At 38.9% G+C, this 15,960-nt stretch overlaps 1 pseudogene; it reads left to right on the top strand.

Annotated features, from left to right (window-relative positions):
• The first annotated feature begins 8,641 nt into the window (after positions 1-8,641).
• On the top strand, positions 8,642-15,419 carry LOC146658882 (uncharacterized; annotated as a pseudogene).
• The last annotated feature ends 541 nt before the right edge of the window (positions 15,420-15,960 follow it).

Genomic DNA, 15,960 nt, shown 5'->3' with positions numbered 1-15,960 from the left:
CCTGTCACTAACTAGATTTGTGACTGTGCACTCTCAGATCATATGCCTGTGTTATTCAACGTTGGTTTTACACATACTGCAGTTAAATCTCGCGCTGCTGCTTGGCGCTGTCGGGTTATTAACCCCTCCACTGCTGCGCCTTTTTCTGCTGCTTTTAATCAGCTCTGTGGCCCTTCTGACTTTGTTTCCTCTGACACAGAAGAGCTTAATTCCTGGATTTATCTCTCTGCACTGGCTGCCTGTGTCTTTTAAAGATAATTCTCATGTTTGTTTTTAAATGCTTTCACAATCTTGCCCGCCTTACCTCTCTGAACTTCTTCATCTCCGCACACCCTGTCGGTCTCTAAGGTCAGCTGACCAGCTGCTCCTGGAGGTACCGAGATCCAGGAGGAAGCTCAGAGGGGACAGGGCCTTTTCTATCGTGTGTCCTAAATTATGGAATAATTTGCCCTTGCACATTAGAGAGGCCCCTTCACTGTCCACCTTTAAATCGCTTCTTAAAACCCACTTTTATTCTTTGGCTTTCAACCTCAGTGAAACTTAGTTTCTCTTGTAATGAAATTATTAATTTAATTAATTATTTTACTTTTTCTTTTGTTTATATCTTATGTACTTTTATTATATAGTTCCTATGTACAGCACTTTGTGTCAGCTGTGGTTGTTTTTAAGGGCTTTATAAATAAAGGATGATGATGATGATGACTACTTTTCTAACAATAAAAAGGCCACTACACTAGCCATTAAAATTGTACTTTGTATACAATATCTACACGCATTTGAATACAATATTTTATGTCATCTATTTTAGACACTAAGAATCTTTAAATCTGAACCTTTGTTTTAAAAGCTTTTGTTTTTTATGAATTCTAATCAGTTGTGAATTAAACAAATATCGATTGTCGATTTTCTTAGTTTCTTATCCGCATGATGCATTTATGCTGCCCCCGCTCAAACACTAACTGTTGTACAACTGGGTACAAATGTATTTGCATCAAAAGCAGGGCTGAACTGGTAATTTGACATTATGGTCATTTTCCCTGTGGGCTGGTGCAATTTTGGGCTGATGGGCCAGCTTGAAGGGATGCTGTGCAACAGACAGACCAGCATTGACAGCACCCCATTTGTTCAATCAAATCTCTTAATGTGATATATATATATATACACATATATATATATATACACACACACGCACACACACACACACACACATATATATGTGTGTGTGTGTGTGTGTGTGTGTGTGTGTGTGTGTGTGTGTATATATATATATGTGTATATATATATATATATGTGTGTGTGTGTATGTGTATAACTCTCTTCACATTAACTCTGTAATTGCCTTCACATTTGCTCATGGCTTATTCCTACTATTTGTTGCCATTTTCAGGTTGTAACTCTGTAAATAAAAGAAAACAAAAAAATACATATTTTAGCGTTTCATCTGAAAGAGAGCTTGTTACAAGCATTATGCTATAATGAGTTTATCAAACATTATTCAGGCCAAATGTATTTCTGTTACATATTTTGAATGTACAATTACTTTCATATGTACATTTTCTAGTCTGCAGCTCTGTATTTTGTATGTTCCATCTTATTTTGTTGTTTCCCTCGTCTCGTCTCGTCTTGTCTTTTATTTAGTTTCTGTCGCCCCGTATTCCCATCCTATTGTCTTAGTTCCCTAATAACCTCCTGAGAACAGAGAGAACGTTTTATGATTTCCTACCTCTTTGAAGCTAAAAGAGCCCATACAAAAACATAAGATATCAATTGAAAGCCCAGAACGTCCTTTATTTGCCACATTAGGACTTAGTAAGGTACCTCAAATAAGTCCAAATATTATAGACAAAAAAACAAATGTCCATTACAGAGAACAAACGTACAGGGTGGTTCTCAGGAGGATACATCATCTTTTCATTTGTATGCTGTCTTTTTACTTAATTGTTTCCTGTCTTATTTCCACTGTCTCTTTCTCATGTTTCACTTTTTGTGTCTCCTTGTGAAGTCAGTCTTGTCTGTTTACTCAGTTGTCTGTCTTAAGTTAGCGTGTTTGGTCTTTGTGTCCTGCTACTTCCTGTTTTTTTGGGGGGTTTTTTTGTTTTTTTTTCTTGGTGAACTCATGCCCCTTGTGTGTTGTCAAACTTTCCAGTGTTTTCTTCAACGTAGGTTTCAGTTCCCATTTTGTGTTTTTTTTCCCCCTTTATTATACTATCTTTGCAATCAGTCTCAATAAAAAGGCCTGTTTGCCGTTAAGCTCAATTCTTGTTTGTCGTGTTTTCCTGGATCTTCACTCACTGAATCTGCACATCTTGCAGACTTTTGACAGAAGTGGATAATTAAATTTTCATATTTCACACATTCTGCAACTTGTGGGGACCAAATGAAAGTCCAGAGTTTGTGGATGTTGCAGATTCACCACCACATTTGAACCTGTGCAACTAACCAAAGGAAAGGAAGATTGCCACAGGTCACCTGATAGGATGCAGGCTTTCTGCAAACAGTCACAGTCTGACTTGAACAGCAGTTGCTTTTAGAGAGATTGTCAAACATTTGTAAAGTAATTGCTGTCAACTGATAAAGAAAGACAGATTGCTAATATCTTGCCATCAGTCTGAATGAGTGTTTGAGCACCACTCAACCCAAGTTGCTGCCATTTGGTTGTATTGTGGTTTTATTCCTATAGTAGTGATCACCTAATGAAGCTTTCTGAAGCACTTAAGGGTTTGTTACTCAAAGATTTTCAATACAGTGATCTTTGGTGCCATCTGCTTGCCAAAAGTATGAAGATCAGATTGAGCCTACAAGTTGAAATGAACTACTTCATTATGATTAACCACTCTACAGAGCTGAGTTGAGTGACTTCTTTACACTTGTAAACATAGATTTAAAAAAAACAAAACATATGAAATAATGTAAAAAACACAATCTTATATTAGGTTGGGCATATGCTTGTACTGTGAGCTCCTGCCTCTACAAGCTTTTGTAATTAACCAATGGACAGATACATTCATATATAATATACTATAGCTTATATGTATACTGGATTTCTTATGGTGGCAGCACGGTGGCACGGTGGTTAGCACTGTTGCCGCACAGCAAAAAGGTCCTGAGTTCAATTCCACCATCAGGCCGGGGTCTTTCTGTGTGGAGTTTGCATGTTTTCCCCGTGTTTGCGTGGGTTCCTTCCAGGTACTCTGGCTTCCTCCCACCGTCCAAAGACATGCAGCTTGTGGGGATAGGTTAATTGGCTAATCCAAATTGCCACTAGGTGTGAATGTGAGTGTGAATGGTTGTCTGTCCCTGTGTGTTGGCCCTGTGACAGACTGGCGACCTGTCCAGGGTGTACCCCGCCTCTCGCCCTATGACAGCTGGGATAGGCTCCAGCGCCCCCCGCAAAAAGGATAAGCGGATGGATGGATTTCTTATGTATGTTGTTCACCTGGGAGAATAATTGCTTGTGAACGAGTAAAAGAAAAATACAACACATATAAAATTCAAATTCAAAATTTTATTTGTCAGCTACACAATCATACACGGAACAACTTGCAGTTAAATGCTTATTGCTGTGCAATTCCCGGCCACTGAAAGTAAAAGAATAAATAAAAAAATAAAAAATCAAGTATAAATGCTCTGGATGGTGCATGAATAGAGGTTCTTAAGCACCTTCAGAAGTAAATGGAAGTCTCTAAGTCTTTTGAGGAAGAAGAGACACCAGAGTGTTTATGTCACAGGACCATGACAGATCCTGTGTGATATGAAGACCCAGGTATCTGAAATTGTCTACTCACTCCATTAGCACACCACTGACGATGCGCTATTTTATTTTATTAAATGCATTTCATTAAAATGCATATTACACACTGTTATGTGGGCCACATTGGTGCACTATTGCTCGTAATTTCGCACCTGCTGTGTGATAAAGTCCACAATCAGCTCCTTGGTTTAGGAGGAGGTTATTCTCCTGGCACCAGTTCTGCAGGTTCCTGATCTCCTCCAGGTAGGCCTTTTCAATGTTATCAGAGATCAGGCCCACCCTCACAGTGTCATCAGCAAACTTGAAATGGAGGCATGACATGGCTAACCAGTCGTAGGTGTACAATGAGTACAGCAAGGGCCTTAAAACACAGTACCGTGCCACTCCAGTGCTGAGTGAGATAGCAGGAGAGACATGATTTCACACCCTCACTGATTGAGGTCTGTCTTTGAGAAAGTTGAGGATCCACTGACACAGTGATGAGCTGAGTCCTAGATCCTTCCACTTGGTGAAACGATTTAAGGGGATTACTGTGTTGAATGCAGAACTGTAGTCCACAAATAGCATCCTAACATAGTTTCCCCTGCCAGAGACCAAATGGCTCAGCGTCATGTGTAGCAGGTGTGTTATGGCATCGTCTGTAGAGTGATTAAGCTGGTATGCGAACTGTAGTGGATCAATGGCGTCAGTGCTACTGGGCACTACTCATTGAGACTGAGTAGACTGGGGTCACCCAGCACTTGAACTCTTCACCCTCCTGCCCTTTGAGAGGCGCTACAGGAGCCTCCTGATTAAGAACAACAGGTACAGCTTCTTCCCTACAGCTGTCAGACTCCTGAACTCTGCCTTCTGACATCTGACCCACATTAAACTCATGGACTGAACATACACACACCCACAACCAACTGAACTGAACACACACAATGGACAAAAACAAACAAATGGATAACTGTACCCTCATACACACAATAACAACATGGACTGAACCACCACTCACAACCACTAGTACTTTATATAGCCTCTGTAGGAGTTATCCACATATTCCACTTATCTTAACTGCACTACTGTAAATGCTGCATATCTAACATTTCTGGAGTCGTCACAGTACACTAGGACCAGTTGGGTTCGACCACTAGAGTAGTAATGAGTGTAGCATGTAATCAAGGCTGGACTGGGACAAAAAATCGGCCCGGGCATTTTGACTAGAGACCGGCCCACCAGGATAAAGATTGAAAATGTGACGTCATTCAGGGGTAAAACCGTAAAGGATTCTGGGAACTTGTGGCAAGAGGTACTAGCACACGCAGGCTTTCAATTGAACTCAGTTACACAGCGATAAAAAGAAACCCACAAAATGGCAAGAAGCTGTTGTATTATTAACTGCAATAGCCGGTCGCATGACAGCCACGGGAAGCCGACGGGTAAAGAGATCGTTTTTTTTTTTTATCGGATTACGTCGTTGAAGAGAAATTTTTTAAGCCATGTTTCCGAAGTAAGAGCCGACGGATGGTCTGGATATACCAAATATAATGTCTCAGAACACTCCAGCTCACATCTTAGTCTGCTCCAAGCATTCCCACAAAGGTCAGTCTGTTGTAGTTAATGCGTCATTTTTCTTAACATAATTGGTGATATGGGTTACAAGCAAGTCTGGCGCTGAACAGAAATTGTCGCTCCTTTGTTTATTGTGCATAAATAGTAAATTGTCCTGACACAATATTGCATTTCGCTTCTGTTATTATGGTACATTGACAAAAACATATACTTTTATTCACAGGATAAAACAGTTGTTTTGTATCACTAATTGTCCAGTGCGATTACAGCATACAGTATTATTGTCACTGCTACATTTCTGTGATGCTACCAGAAATTATTTCCACTACTAATTAATTACCGTTGAGCTCAAAGGTCCTATTAATAAACGGTTAACGAATGTGTATTTATGACGACGATTTGTGAGACTGGTAAACTTACCTTTGTTCGTACGATGGTCTTTACTTTCTACACGGTCATTTCAAGGTCCTGCACCCATCCGTCGGTAAACTGTACCTGGGCTTGTTGCAGTGATCTGAAGTTACTAAACTTCATGAGTGTATGCACTCACTCCAAGAACCGTATAATTATAAATCTGAGCGTGGTGAAAGTTGGGCAGCACGCTAACGTCTTTTGTCCACTCTGTGTGCTCATAAGGGTCTGACACTTTCACTCCTTTGATTTTTCCTCGCATCTTTTCTTTGTCTTTTCGTCGAGTCTGTCTTTGTACGGACCGGCATTGTTCTCCTTTTGTTTTGTACATTCCTTTTTTGTGCGTCAAAGAAAAAACAAGAAGGTATTGGAACCGGAGAATGAACGTTTTGCGGTGCTGCAAATGCTTGCATTTGATGCGGTACTTGGATTGTTTTGCCACGAGTTCCTGGCATTCAATGCGCGAAAATCACGTGATTGCTAAACAAGGGGGAGGGTGCATCCGGCCTCCTCGGCTGTAATTGGTCCAGCCCAGAGTCGATCATGACCAATTGGCCAATCCAACACCTTTCATTATATATACCCTTCCTAAAAAAAATAAAAAATCCATCGGCCCATAAAAACAAAAAATCGCCAGCGGCCCACCGGGCAAATGCCCGGTATGCCCAATGGCCAGTCCAGCTATGCATGTAATAAAGACCCCAGACCAGAAAATACGTTTAAATTGCCGGCTTATTATTCTGTAAAAACAGAGAATAGACAGTTGACACACATTACATAAAACATTCAACAACACATTTAAGGAAGAAAAAGAAGATATTTCCTTTCCCTTTTTAGTTCAGTCATTTTGGTTAATTTATCCTATTTATCTGAAAACCTTTTATTTGGCTTTAAAAGGATGTTATTTTCAACCTAGGTTATTGTTTTATTTATTTCAAGTTCTACGTTTGAGTTCTTTAATCTATTTGAATTAACACTGTGTTATTTTAAATCAAGTTTAGTTCTTTAGGCGCAAGATTTAATTTAATTTTCGTCTATTTCACTTTTGGATTTCAACCATTTCTTATTTTGTTTTAACCCAACAAAATTATTTACATTTCCGTTAACACCATTACAGCCTTAGAATGTAAGGTTGACCACAAATAAATTACAAAAAACAAAAAAAATGTAAAAAACTGAAAACAATTCAGCAAAAGGCTGAATAACCCCTTAAACAAACAAACAAAAGAAAAAGAAAAGCTGTCTCTGTGTCCTTTAACTATTAATCCCGGAATTATTCTGAATGGTTATCCGGTGCTTTGAGAGTCCACTGTTCTTTTGCAGAGGTGTATGGATTAATCCTACCAGCTTTTTTTTCAGCGAAAGAGCACAACGTGCAGCAGGGGGCGTTTTTCCTGCTTGGCACAGTTCAATGGGTCCGTTGGTGGCTCACCATCTTGTTTCTTGCTCAGCGAATCAAACTCAGATTCTAATTCGGCATTTCCCGATCCAAACTTTAATGGCCTACCATAACAACAAAACAATGTGCATAAACATTTGAAAATAACACACGGGTAGCCCTTAAAAAACAGTGGCTTTTTTCTGCATTTTGTGCAGCATGAGCTGTTGGAAATGTGCTATATCAATAAACTTGACCTTGACCTTGATAGAACCCCAGCCAACTCCTCATGAAATCTAACTGTCAAATAAGTAGAGGTTCTTTTGACATTTTTACATTTTCAAAAGCAATTTAATTTACAGCTCAATAATAATGTAGTAAATATTGGGATAATAAAGTGGAAAAAAGAAGGTAATGATGTATAACTAGCAAGTTATTACCACTTAATCAGCAAAAAAAGTAATTAAGTAATAGGTAATTATATCAACAATAGCTACAACTGAGCAATATTAAATTGAAATTTATGGATCTTATTCCCATAGTGCTTGAAACTAACAGTGTAAATTTAATGTAATGGGGAAGGCTTTAGGACCTGGAAGATTTAGGGGAGAGTTTAAATCGGAAGTGGTAGTGAGCTCACTTTTTCTCTCTCCCACAAAACACGTAAGCACGATAGTGGCTAGATTTGTGGTGTGCAGAGACGCTAAGAAATTGTTGGAGTGCTAAAATAAAGCAGTAAAGATTCCTTTCATGTCAGGGTCAAGCTCCCATTCAACAGAGAGGTGAGGTATCAAAAATGTTTAAGGTCATGCGTCTTTTACTAAAAGAGTATATTAAATTCTAATTGTGTGATGTTCATGATATCCTGTTCTCTTTCAGTATTGTGTAACATCACACTAGCCAAGCTGCATAACAGGTACATAATTCAACCTAAGTTATGACATCATAGTACAAGCTCCTGTAAAGCATTACTGTAAATCCATGCTGGGATGTAGCCTAAATTGTATGCATTCCTATGCAGGGAGGTCTGCATGTGTGACAAATAGAATTCTATTCTATTCTATAATTTTACTTAGTTCAAGATAATCAGGACATAATCAGATGCGAGATGTAATTTTAATTTATTGAATTTATGTTTGAACTTACAGATGGTTAATTTCCTGGAAATAAATAAATAAATACTTTAACAATACTAAGTTTCTTCTAGCCTACAAGATTAACTCAACCACAGAATGCTAATGACTTCTCAGGCTACACAGGCATGCAGCAGTTTTGCTACACAATGTCACCTCAACACAGAAAATCTATGAGAAACGTTTGGAACTTTTACTGATTATAGTTTACAACATCATAACATTATTTTGAAAGGGGAAGTAGAAATCAGAGCCTCACAGCATAAAGTTGGATATGGTTTTCATGCCGTGAAACATGTATATATACGCTTTTCTATGCATCGGGGCACTCAAAGCATTTTATACAATTTGCCTCATTCACCCATTCTTACAAGGTCATTTTATATATTTCAGGAGTCCGATACCATGTACAAAATGTCTGGATTTGGACATGTTATCCTGTGCTACTATATTCTAGGTATGGCAATTTCTAAGAACAGATTAATGGAACACTTTTTAATCACAGTATAGCATCAAATCTATCTATCTATCTGTCTGTCTGTCTGTAAATATTTTGATTTTATCTTGTATATTGGAAATAGTTTGCATTTAAAATTATAATTTATTTTAAAATTATTATAAATTATTTTAAAATTATAATTTATTTTCATTTTTCTCTCAACCCTCTTGCAGGATATATTTGGTGCAGCTCCAGTGCTTGGCAGGTAACAATGCCGAGTAAAATCAAAGGATTGTTGGGTTCCTGTCTTGTTATCCCTTGCAGTTATGATTACGATCAGTATCCACCGAAAAGACCAGATCGTGTAGTGTGGTATCAGGATGTGAGCAGAGGATATCCAATAGTATATGACAACTGGAACAGGAATGATGTGTTGGACATATTTAAAGGAAGAACACGTGTATATAGTTCTTCACACCATCGGACATGTAGTCTGTTGATTGACCCAGTGACCTTGGCTGATCACAGTCAGAAGCTTTATCCCTGGGTGGATCCTGAAAATGTTGGATGGAGAACCTACCCTTTCTAAGACACAACTGTAACAGTTGAAGTAGTGGGTAGGTAAATAATTTAAGATTTCACTATAAATTGATCACTATGTTGTTATATGATTATGTAAATCTTCACATTTTATGATTTAAGGCACAGCAGATCCACCGGTTATCGAGATCTTTGGGAACACAGTGGTTGGGCAGTCTGTAACAGTGCAATGCAGTGTTTACCACACTTGTCCCACTTATCCCCCAAGTCTGAGGCTCAACATCCCCCTGCGAAACGAACGTCTAACTCATAGCCGTCTATCTGATGGAAGATCCAAAACTATGGTGACAACCACTCTGTTCATAGAGAAAGAATATCAAACTGTGGAGTGCTATGTGGAACACCGTGGTGGTCGCTCTGCATCAGCATCCAGAACCTTAACCTCACAATGTATGTAGTGAAAGTAAATTGCATTTTATCCTACGCCATCTTTGATATTTAACCATTTTTAATTGTATCCCAGGCTCCATTTCAGGGCTGACTGTCAGCTCTGCATCATATGAATTTCTGGAGGGAGATCCAAATAAAGTAACCTGCACTGTTTCATACACATGCTATCGAAATATTCCAACTGTGACATGGAATTATGGTAATATGCCAGCCTCCTCTGATACTAGCAAATTATCAGGGGGGGCTCAGTGGAGGACTGTCTCCACACTGACATTTACAGCATCAGCTAATGATGATGGAAGATCGCTGATATGCTATGCACGTTTCCCTGGAGGTGAGACAAAAGAAGCAAGCATCACTCTACGGGTAAAGAGTAAGTACAAATATGTATCTAAATTTAACAGCTAACAATACACCTAAAGCTCTTACAGCATTTATAGGATTGTCCTGCATTTGTTTTCTCTCACAAACTACATCTGCAATAAAAATTATTTTACCTAAGTTTACTACATGCTTTTGAAATGTACTTTAATACTACTACTACTACTACTAATAATAATAATAATAATAATAGTAATAATAATATTTCCAGTGGTACCAGCAGCCATTATCAGCAATTAATCGTTTTTTTAAACCATTTATGAATATCTGAATACATATTTCAGAAATACAATGACTGACAGAGGGCTTAGACCTGATGACGGATTTGTTAGATTTCCAGTGTTAGAGGGAGTAATGTGAAAATCCTGGCATTGTCAGTAGTAGCAAATAAGCCTGTGTATGCAATGTGCCTGTCACACACGCAGAAAGGACTAGCGCAGACTGAAATCACAAGAGTTGGTTGTTTATTTCTTCCACAGTCACCAAGTGCAATATCTACAAGTGCGGGGAACGGGTCCAGGGGTTCCAAGGGTCATGAGGGCAGTTTTAGGAAAACACTCCAACACAAATACTCCTCCTCTCAGCTCGCACCAGGCCGACTCACCCACTCACGACTAACCAGGGGTAGGAAGTCCTCAGGCAGGCAGGTAGAATCTAACACAGAGACAAGTGAGTGACATGAGACTAGTTCGCGAAAATTACTCGAAGAGGCTAATGGTAAATGGTAAATGGCCTGTATTTGTATAGCGCTTTTCTAGTCCCTAAGGACCCCAAAGCGCTTTACACAACCTGTCATCCACCCATTCACGCACACATTCACACACTGGTGATGGCGAGCTACATTGTAGCCACAGCCACCCTGGGGCGCACTGACAGAGACGAGGCTGCCGAACACTGGCGCCACCGGGCCCTCTGACCACCAACAGTAGGCAACGGGTGAAGTGTCTTGCCCAAGGACACAACGACCGAGACTGTCCGAGCCGGGGCTCGAACCAGCAACCTTCCGATTACAAGGCGAACTCCCAACTCTTGAGCCACGATCGCTAGAGAATCGGCGGTACACTAACAAGAGTTACACAATAATCCAGCGACGAGGCACCTCCAGCCAGCTCCTTGAGTGAGCGCTGATCACAGGAGATTGTTTGCAGGTGTGGGAGCCAGGGACGGGAGCCCACAGAGAAATCCGCCCCGGTGGTGCGCTGAGTGCGAGAGGGAAGAGAGAAGGGACAATAGACGCAAAAACACTTGTAGCCAGACTGGGCTAGCCGGGGAGGCACAGGGCCATGACACTGCCATTCAACACATAAGTTATTAAAGAGTTTCCTCAGTGTGGTGGAAACCAAAACAGAAGTAAAATGACATGGAACATTTAGGGATACAAATACAAATAATGGAGGTTAATATTGTTATCTGACTTTGGGATGTGTGCACTCAAGTTGTAGTAATAAGATCACAAATGTTTTTCTGTCATCATTCTTCAAATTTGAAAATAGATGTTTTGTTTCAAGTTCATTTAATTTTAAATAGAGTGTGAGCCCTTTTTTAGTGTCAGGCATAAAAGGCTGAGGGTATTGTTGTTGCTCCACAATTGTGGGCACTCAAGTTTGAGAATGCAATAAGTCAAGACTGAAGTCATCTGGTTCAAGTTCACAGGTCAACTTTTGGAAAATCACCTGGGGTTTTCAAATTTATACCATACCTGCAACATCTAGGAGGCCGGGGGGTAGCACTGGTGGATGCCAATATTTATTTATTTTTTGTTAAGATCCAAAGTGCTTCAAAAGTATTTTCTCTTTTGCAGGAAACATACTCAATCAGGGTTGGTCCTTCACTGCTCCAAGCACCATAACTGGGTTGAAGGGATCGTGTCTCATCATTCCATGCAAATTCTCCTACAAAAACTCACAGCCTAATGACCTTCAAGTGATGTGGTACTTGTACCAAGGCAATGGATTTCCAGCTGTATTTAAGCAAGGAGGGAATGTTATTAGTAAGTTTGATGGTCGAACTAGTTTAATTGGATCAGTGGTGGAGCAGAACTGTAGTCTTAAGATTGAAAGGTTGGAGATGTCACACAACCGTGACCGACTTTATCCATGGATAGATAAGAACGCAATTACTTCCTACCACACCAAAGGTCACTCATTTTATGATGGATCTACTGAACTTATTGTTTCAGGTAAGCATTCATTAATTTCTTCAATTCAACTTTAATTCCATTGATATACATCCAAGTTACTAGAGAAAGTAACCCTTACCATGACAAACTGAGTCCTCTCTGATTTAAAAAAAAAAATGTATAATGCCACAATCATAAGGCCTTGTGGCAAAAGCTTCTGTGGTTTGAAAAGAATCTTCATTTTATATTTTCATTATTTATCATTATTTTAGTTTTGCGCATGTATAACTTGAAATGATTTGCCTCTGCATCTAAGTTGTACTAAGAACAAGTTGTACTAAGAGAGTTTTTTCCAGCACAGTGTTGTCTAAACCCAATAAATGTATTTCAATAACACTTAAAACAACAAAACATTAAGAGAGGCACAAAAAATAATTTGGAGAATTATTTACTTTCAGCTATCTGTATTTTTTTCTTTCCTATCTCTTTTAACTAAGTTTGTTTTATTACAGTTAATAACTTCTGCAAAGTTGCTGTGTTGCTGTAGCTCTCAATTTTTGCTTTGAATTAACAGAACATGCACCAGAACCACAGTTGAGCATTATTGGTATCCTCAGAGTGGGAGAGCAGGGCACTGTGTCCTGCAGTGTGCAGCATACATGTTTCTCTGCTCCCCCAACCTTAACCCTAGAGGGTTTACCTGGAACAAACCAGAACATGGACACTCTGGTATCTGAAGGGATTTGGGAAAGGAAAATAGTTCAAACTTGGACAGTAGAAGAAGAGCACCAGAGTGTAAGTTGTGCTGTTAACTACCTGTTGGGTCTGTGTTTCCACAAACCCCGCTAATTCTAGAGACTTATTCATCATGAAGAAAACAAGACAGTCGATCGATCGATTACTTGCGCAAGGGAGGCCTCTCATCTGTGTCCAGCACGACAATGACCCCCGATGATGGCCTCCTCTCGCTGCCTTTTATTAACAAACTTCAAACAATAGTTTACAAAACACCTCCCCTTGCAACCCCCTTTGGTTACAAAGACAAGGCACTGTATGTAAATGTATATGTGTGAACTTCTGTAAGAATGTGTGTGTGTGTGTGTGTGTGTGTTAGACCTCCTGCTGACCAAAGGGTCGTAAACGCAGGAAGCCTACATCAAAAGAAGCAGATCTTCCAGATAGGATGTATCTGCAATAAAACATTACAGCCCCCCACCAGAACCTCGAGAATCTGGGGGGAAGGACAGTGGAGTTTCATCAGTTAAAACACTGTACAAATGGTAAACATAAAAATGACAAACATCTAACAGTTCAACTCTAACACTACCCTGCGGGTCAGAGTGCCAAAAAGTCGATTCCACTGAATGCTGAATGTGAGTACCATGTGATATATTCAATGTGCAATATATTTCATGTACTGAACTTAATGTGAAATGAAAACTCTTTATATCTCAGGCTCCATTTTGCCATTGAATATTAGCTCTACATCAGATCAAACACAAGAAGTGAACATCAGCATGAGGGCAAAGAGTAAGTATAAATAGTAATTATCTTTATTTAACCGCTCACTTTAAGGGCCGAACCAAAATGTTAGGAAATCTAAATGAGGGAAACTGCTCACTGGAGATTGATGACATCAAGCCCTTTGACAACGGACCCTTCTGTATCTATGCAGAGAAAGGACATGAGACAGGGAGTCCCACTGTAGATCACTGAAATGTGACAAACACATTGCTTTCTAAGTATCAAGTATAATCTTCTTTGTGTTTGTCATGCTCAGCTTCTCCAGAAAAACCAGTGATGACCCCCGTTCCAAAAGAAGTTGATGCTGGTTCAACTATAACTGTTTCGTGTTCTGTTACACACACATGTTCATCACATCCTCCGGTGTTCTCATGGAGTGTCTCTCACCTCACCATTGAGGTCTCAGAGATCATGATGTCACGAGGCACCTGGCAGACAACTTCCACAATCACTTTTATTGTTACTGAAGGAGATGGAGTCAGAAACCTCACCCTAACAGGGAACAAGCCCACACAGTCAGCTTAAATGTGAAGGGTTAGCAGAGACACTTTATCTCTACTCTATATGTTATCGAAGTATTTCATCTGTTGAATTGTGTTTATTAACCTCAAATGTATCTACATCACCAGGATCACTGATGTACAAGTTAAATGTTCTGCTCCAATGGCCTTTCCAGTCTCATTTGTGGCTCTCATCATAATCACCTTAGCTGCAGTGTTTGCAGTGTTCATCTGGAGGAAAAGGTTGAGGAAATATTACATAAATTTATGCCATATCATATTTCTGATAGTGATTATAACTGTCTGTGTAATGATGTTACCATCTGTTGACTCTGAAGCTGAAAATGTTTTTTTTCTCCTCCAACCAAATATAGGAAACACACAAATGAATCACTGAAACCACCACCTCGACCAGAAAAAAGGTACGTCCTTTGAAAAAAAAAAAAAAAGGAAAAAATAATGACATAATTTAGTCATGAGCACTTGATACTGAGCAAAGACCTCTCATCACAACTGAATACAGGATTTGGCAGAAAAGTGTCTACACTTTAAAGGTGTTCTGAAATTATTCAAAAGAATCTAAAAGCATCCAGAGCCTGCTTCAACAGCATATCCATATTAATTAAATATAAATAAGTTTTATCAGTCATATCATATCTGACACTGAAAAATGGAGCTATGATGGCCGAAATGAGCTCCATGAGCAACATGATAAAAAAAAGTTGATGGTTGCAATGGTTGTTTTATACACCTGATGTCTATAAATTTGATGTTTGAGCTAATATTTGTAAAAGCATGGCAGAAAAATTGTGTTTCTGATTTCTTGATAATTCTTGTTATTTCTTTCTTTTTTTTAATGTCTCCACCAAAACAACCCTGTAAATATTTCTCCCTGTAATTTCACAGAAGATCACTTTGGGATAGATTATCCAGGTAACCATTTTGAAGGATTCCTTCTTGACTGTTCTCTTCATGGTATCATGTCATATGAAATAAATTGACTCATGTGATTTATTGAGCATAGACGGTGCCTTGCATTAAAAAAAAAAATCAGACTCTTAATTATCTCACAAAACATTTAGGAGATACCCAGATGACAGAGACAGACCATCAAGGCCAGAAAAAAGGTATATCAACAGTGTTTGTTTTGCAAACTGAACAAACACAGTAGAAACAAACCAACAAACAATGCTTTGCTGTCAAAATAGGAGGTCCATTTGGAGACAATATTCCCGTTAAAGAAAACAAAGTAAGCCTTAATTTCTAAACCTGATATAAATCTTTAATTGGAAATATCCTGTTGATTGTACTCTTAATAGAAAAGAAGAGGATCACATGGCATGGCAACATGAGAGGAAGCCCAGGTGCTGTTGGATTTAGATTGTACAATTTTTTACTCTTAAAGTTGTTTCTCCTTCTTTTTCTTAAGTAAAACTGCAGAAATGTCCTAAAGACCTATATGGCCTCTAACCACCTGCATTGAAATTCAGATAAAACTGAGGCTATTGAACACGGCCCTAAAAATCATAGAAATATTGTATCTAATCAGATGCTTAATCTGGATGGCATTACGTTGACATTCAGTAACACTGTAAGGAACCTTGGAGTTGTTTTTGAAGCAGATATTTCCTTCAATGTAGAAATTTTAAAAAATTTGTAGGACAGCTTTATTGTATTTATCTAATATCTCTTAAATTAGAAACACTCTGTCTCAGATAATGAAAAACTAGTTCATGCATATTTTACTGTTAGACTGAAGTACTGTAATTCATTGCAAACA

Source organism: Rhamphochromis longiceps, linkage group LG11 (assembly GCF_057381845.1).
Source record: "Rhamphochromis longiceps isolate RC_006_pf linkage group LG11, R_longiceps_female_GT1.1, whole genome shotgun sequence".
Taxonomy (NCBI): Eukaryota; Metazoa; Chordata; class Actinopteri; order Cichliformes; family Cichlidae; genus Rhamphochromis; species Rhamphochromis longiceps.
The sequence above is the reverse complement of the archived record's forward strand: the minus strand, read 5'-3'. Positions and strand labels throughout refer to the sequence as shown.